The sequence below is a fragment of the Martes martes genome (genome assembly GCF_963455335.1).
Source record: "Martes martes genome assembly, chromosome: 2".
NCBI classification, from domain to species: domain Eukaryota; kingdom Metazoa; phylum Chordata; class Mammalia; order Carnivora; family Mustelidae; genus Martes; species Martes martes.
In genome coordinates, this window is record NC_137889.1 from 137033045 (window position 1) to 137039044 (window position 6000).

Sequence of the window (6000 nt, forward strand, 5' to 3'; positions counted from 1 at the left end):
ACCTAAGAATAGTGTTCTGATCCATTTACCAGATGATGCGAAAGGCTGCCCATTTTGAGTTGGGTCCACTGCAGGGAAGAGCTCTGTAGCAAGTCTAGATCACAGTGGCAATAGCCCTGCTTTCTGGGTCACAGGGTAGATGCTACTGTATTGGAAATCACCGTGGGGCAAAGGTGTCTTGTGGCATGTGTGGCAAGCTGCAGTAGGAGAACCAAAATGCCGCCTCCCTGGGGTTCTAAAGGAAGGTCATGTCATCTGTATTTACAGACTTAGACACCTCCTGGGCTTCAATTTAGCAAAGTGGGTGTAGTTACCACCACAGCAAAATGTCACTGTCAGCAATAGATGAATACATCCTTGCTTTATGAGGCAGGTCAGACCAGCCATTCTAGAAAGACCTACATGGCCTCATCCAACATTATCAGTACTGAGGGCTGATGGAGTGTTCAGTGAGATGAGACACCATCTAACATTATGTCAGGTCGGGGTATCATCTTTAAAGAAAAGGAGGGGCAGGAATAGGCCTTGTAACCATGGGATCCAAGGGTATCACATACCCTGCCCCCCAGAAACTTCTTCCCTGAGGATATGTGGTCATGGTGTGCTGAAGACACTGAGACGGCAGCTCGGAGGCAATACTCTGCAAGGATTTTATATCATCCTTCAAGTCGCAGATTCTCACTGAATCAAAGACACTTCTATAGACAATCCATGTGTGATGGGTTGGATAGAGTACCCTTTTTGGCTTTTTATGTCCAGAGACCAGGAGGTTTGAGAAGAGATCAGCTTACGCAGAGATAAGTGACTCTTCATCAGGAGGGAGTAGGGCTGTTCTTACATGATGGTGACATGAATATGTGTGGAATCCAGATGATTCGCATGGGTTTTCTAGGTGTTCCTTTGCCCACTCATGATCATAAATGGACATGGTGAACCACCCATGGTGAACCATCATGCCTATGAAGGGCATGATGACTAGATCTCTGGGGGATGATGGTCTGGCTTAAGCCACAGATGAGCAGAGGTAGTAGTAGTCAGGCAATCCCTAGGGTCAGCACCACTGTACAGCTGCCTAGGCGGGATCCAGCCCCCCTCCCCCCCTCCACCAAGCAAAGCATGCATCTGATGCTAGAGCAACTGGTTTGGCTATTTGGGCTCAGTCTGGCCCAATTGTGACAAATAGCTATGAAGCTAATATCTCTGTACAGAACCTAGGAGTTGACACTTAATGTGGGGCAAATGTATTTTTCTCCTCTTAATTTTGGTCATGGTTTGGCAAACTCTTTGCTGGGATATTGTAATGATGCGTGCAAGGGTGACCTTTCTGAGCCACCTACAAGCTTCTGCTCATGCAGAATGTATTACTTCATTTCAGAACACGAATAGACCATAGAGCATCCACACCTGTGCTTTAACTAGGACGATCCTGGTTACTTCTTTTCCTAATGGGAACAATTCAGAGGATGAAAGTTAATACATAAATCCTTAATCATATTTTGTGGAATCAGTACAATGGTAAATTAGACATAATTTAATGTCTACTTGAAGCATTTTTAAATAAGGAATCAGAGTTAAAACAGTGTTTCTGAAGAATCTTTGTGGGAAGGTAAGATAATATGCTTACTGCAATATGCTAATTTTCCTATAGTGCATTGAGAAGCATAGCCACAAGCCTCTCCAGACTCAATTCTTTCTCCTCCACTCCAGACATCTACGGGCTCCTTCTGGGTCTCATCTCCGTGGTGACTTGTAAATTCACTCAAGGCAGTAAGTTGGGGCAATTGTAAGGCTCATCTTGTTTCTTATCTCTTAGGGATCACCATCCCCTTCATTACTTAGTGTCCTATGTCTTAAAAACTATGATTCCATGTATTTTGTCCTCCCTGCTCCCCACACCCCCCCCCCAAGCTTTTATTGGAGAGTAAATCTGGTTTACTCCAGTCAGGCTGATGTGAAGTAACAAATTCTGTAGAGCTGTCTCTTCTCTGACATATTATTTTCCATCCATGTTTGGAAGGATTCTTAATATCAGTATTCTTAATATTATTTTTTTAAGGTTAGAAGGATTTTTTTTTTTTCGTTTCAGTGTTCCAGAATTCATTGCTTACACACCACACCCAGTGCTCCTGCAATACGTGCCCTCCATAAAACCCACCACCAGGCTCACTCAACCCCCCAACCCCCTCCCCTCCAAAACCCTCAGGTTGTTTTTCAGAGTCCATAGTCTCTCATGGTTCACCTCCCCTTCCAATTTCCCTCAACTCCCTTCTCCTCACCATCTCCCCATGTCCTCCATGTTATTTGTTATGCTCCACAAGTAAGTGAAACCATATGATAATTGACTCTCCCTGCTTGACTTATTTCACTTAGCATAATCTCTTCCAGTCCTGTCCATGTTGATAAAAAAGTTGGGTATTCAGTTTTGTTTTTTTTTTTTTGTATTCAGTATTTTTAATCTGCCAAGGAAAGAAGGGATGACTAAAATCTAGTTGTAGTATCGTATCTATTCCTAACTCTGTTGACTTAGTTATATTAGTAATCTTGCCTTTAAAAAAATCTTGTCAGTGGTCTTCCATCTGCAAAATAAGAATAATTCTTACTACTAAGTTTATATTTAGCTGATATCAGTCATAGAAATTACATTCATTGCAAGTTTGACGTAAGTTCATGTTTTTATTTGTAAGGAGAAATGGCAACGAGTGATAGGTATTTTTTTCCTCAGGGATCATTTTTTTGTTTGTTTGTTTGTTTTCTCAGAGATCATTTTACAGTGAAAAACTCTGGCAGCATAGTTTTTGCCTTCACAAATACTTTAACAAAAGTCTGCCAGCATCTTTCCCTTAAGGGAAAATATTTTGACCTCCTCTGGTAAAAACAGACTGTGTGGTTAAGTGACAGGTATGTAGTCAGGTCCCCAGTTATAATTTGAGTTGCTTCTTGAACACAGGCCTTCACACAATGTGACCAGTGATCCTACTCCTAAGGACCCTGCTTCATACTACCCTTGTCTTAGAGCCAGAGTTCCGATCTCTGATTTTGAATTAAAAAGAAAAAAAGATTGTTAACCTAAATTAAGTTTTAATAAACAAAACTAATAACAGAAACATCCCTAATTAGATTCTGGAGTGGAAGCAAGAAACCACCCAGAGCCAAAGAGACAAAAATTATCCCTTCAGGACTTTATTTTGGGCTTTCATATACATGTGACCACATGGAACCAGATACAAATTTAAAAGGTAGATAAACATATAATATTTAGCAATTTAGATCAAGTTGCATGTACAGTCTTCAGTATTAGTAATTATATTGTTTTTTAGGAAATGCAATTACTAATCATTGTTAGGTCTCTCAATTTCCTGGTGACAATGCTTCGGGTTAAAACGTCAAAGAACATTTTTCTACAACACAGCTCTGTCTTTGCTGAGTATCATCATACCAAAACAATTGATGGGATTCTCTTTTATTCAAGGCTTTAAATGTGAGTTTATTTCCTATCCACCCATACTCACTCACACACACATTAATGTAATGTTTACCTAAGGTTTCCAAGTATCTCAGTGGGCATTTATACTTGTAGATCCGGTCCAAGATCTGAATACCTTGAACTTACTTGCCAAGAGCTATGTATGTTGTTAAGGCTAACACCTGGAAACTGTGTTTAGAATCTGTCAATTACCAAGATTCCCCTAAATAATTTCTTACTACGAGCCTGATTTCCTTAAATAAAACATATGAAGTAAATATCTACCATAAAACTGTTAGGGAATATCTGAAATGCCATTAGATTTGTTGGGGCCATTCAGTCAAGAAAATGAAGTGAAGTTAAGCTAGCTATCTTAAAATTATACTTAAAAAAAAAAAAGACTACACTAGAAGTTGTTTCATAAATTTCATCAACTTCAAATGCTTTTGTGGTTTACAGTGATGTGTCACATATTAGTTCCTTGCAGCCTTTTTCATTTTGACCTTCGTTTGTATCGGGTAACAGGGTTTTCAGGGGTGTGGATCATGGTTGTATAATTCACAGTGGGAAAATATCCAACAATAAGATCAAATCCATACAACAAAGCATAGTGAACACAATTGTCTTGATTTGAACATGAGCAAAATTCTCCCCAATACAACCATGATGCCCAGCTTCCAGAGGCACGTAGGCAAACTTCTTTCCTGATGCTGGATTGTCCTGTAAGGAGCAATCAAGATTAAAGTCCAGATGTTCTACCCAGGAGTGTTTCAGTCTTTGGTTAACAGACGGAGTAACACACGCCCGATGTCCTGGGGGAATGGTATACCCTGCCACGGTTTGAGGAATTTTGGCCATTCTCATCATGGTCATTATAGGAGGTCAAAGTCTTCATGTTTCCTTTATACAGAGTCCAAGGAAATTTAGATCCTTCAGCTCATCATAAATTAAAGGAGGCAGATCTTTACAGGCTGTTTTCTGTTCTAAATGTGTTTTTTTTTTTCTTGAAGTGTTTGTCTCTGACCAAAAAGAAGCACATCCAGGCATCTGTTGTTGAGTCTGTATGTTGCCCTGCCAGGAACAGTCCAGTAAGCAAGCCTGCTACCTTATCGTTTGTCAAAGGACATCCATCTTTGTAAGTAGAATCTAGTAAAATTTCGAGAGTGTCATCAATTTCTTCTACTGACTATCTGCATTTCCAGATTGCTTTACAGAAAATATTCTTGATCTTTCAATGACCTTTGTCCCTGTATCTGAAATAAGACAAAGGGAGCCAACCTGGCACCAGCCAAGCCACGTGGCTAAAACCTGCATCCCAATCTACATATAGTTGTGCCACACTCTCACTGAGTTGACTTCTGGTTTCCTTTCCATTTAACAATGGCTGGCTGTTAAAATGATGAGCTCAGAGCTTCAAATGAATTTTTTTCTCCACTTTATCCCCAACTTGGAAAGTATTCTTTTGTTTCCTTTTCAGTTATGTAAACGTGTTGTTTAATGTGGGCCATGTTAAGGCCACTTTTTAACATTTTCTTCTGCTCCAAAAAAATATAAATAACTAAAAAGAAAGAAAGAAAGAAAAAAAAAACTGGATTAGGCCCATCCTATGCAACTCCCTTCCCAAACACCGGTGTTGTTAGATGACTGTAGACATCTTCGGCATTCAGGTCTTCATATTTACCAGTAAGAAATAGTGCAGCAGCAGCAGCGCCCAGAAGGTAAGTAAATGTCTTGCCCTCCAGGGTAAAACTACAGGTCCATACTTCTCATGCATTTCCTAGAGATTCAGTTGGACTTTTCCCAAATCCTATGGCATATCCACGGAATGGAACTGGAGAGAAAATGTATGGTGGACACTTCTTCATGGCTGGCAGGGGAACCAGGTGGCCGAAGGCGAGGCAGAGCAGGTCGACTAGGCCAAGTGTCAAGGTGCTGGCGATCAGCAGTGGGGGTGGGAGATAGGAGATTGCCGCTGGTCACCCGCCCCACAGACTGCCCTAGCACCGGCCGCCTGCAGGAAACCCAGCACCACCATCATGACCCTGCAGCAGGTAATAACGGTTTATGTGAGGACGCTGGAGCCTGAGGTGCCCCCATCCTCCCAATTGATGCAGCCAGAGAAAATAGCAGATGGGGGTCTAGAGGCAGCCTGGACCCCTGGGTCTCCTGATCTTTGATTAAAAAAAAAAAAAGACTCTTAAAAGTTACACTTTCATATTCAGAGAAGAAAAATCCCAAGGCTAATTTGGTGAGATTCCTGTAGTTTTGATGGATCTTTTGGGGAGCATTTTTTTTCTTATTTCTATACCTTAAAGAAGTTAAGCTCTATGGCTCTGCGGTGTCTGAGAGGAAGGGATAAATAGATGACCAGCACTCCGTAGATCCTCAGTGGGTTTCAATGTTAGAAAGAACCCTAAGTCCCTCTAGTTCTTTACCCTATTCAGGAGTCTTCATAGATCCCTGGCTGAGTTTATCCAGACTATTTAAATACTGTGCTCTTCTTCTTCTTCTTCTGCCTCCCCCTCCCCCCGCCTCCT

General features: G+C 41.2%; 1 pseudogene across 1 annotated transcript; it reads right to left on the minus strand.

The window, feature by feature from the left end:
* Positions 1 to 3956: 3956 nt before the first annotated feature.
* On the minus strand, positions 3957 to 5498 carry LOC308338978 (lanosterol 14-alpha demethylase-like; annotated as a pseudogene). Its single transcript has one exon. The product of its transcript is annotated as a lanosterol 14-alpha demethylase-like (transcript).
* Positions 5499 to 6000: the final 502 nt, after the last annotated feature.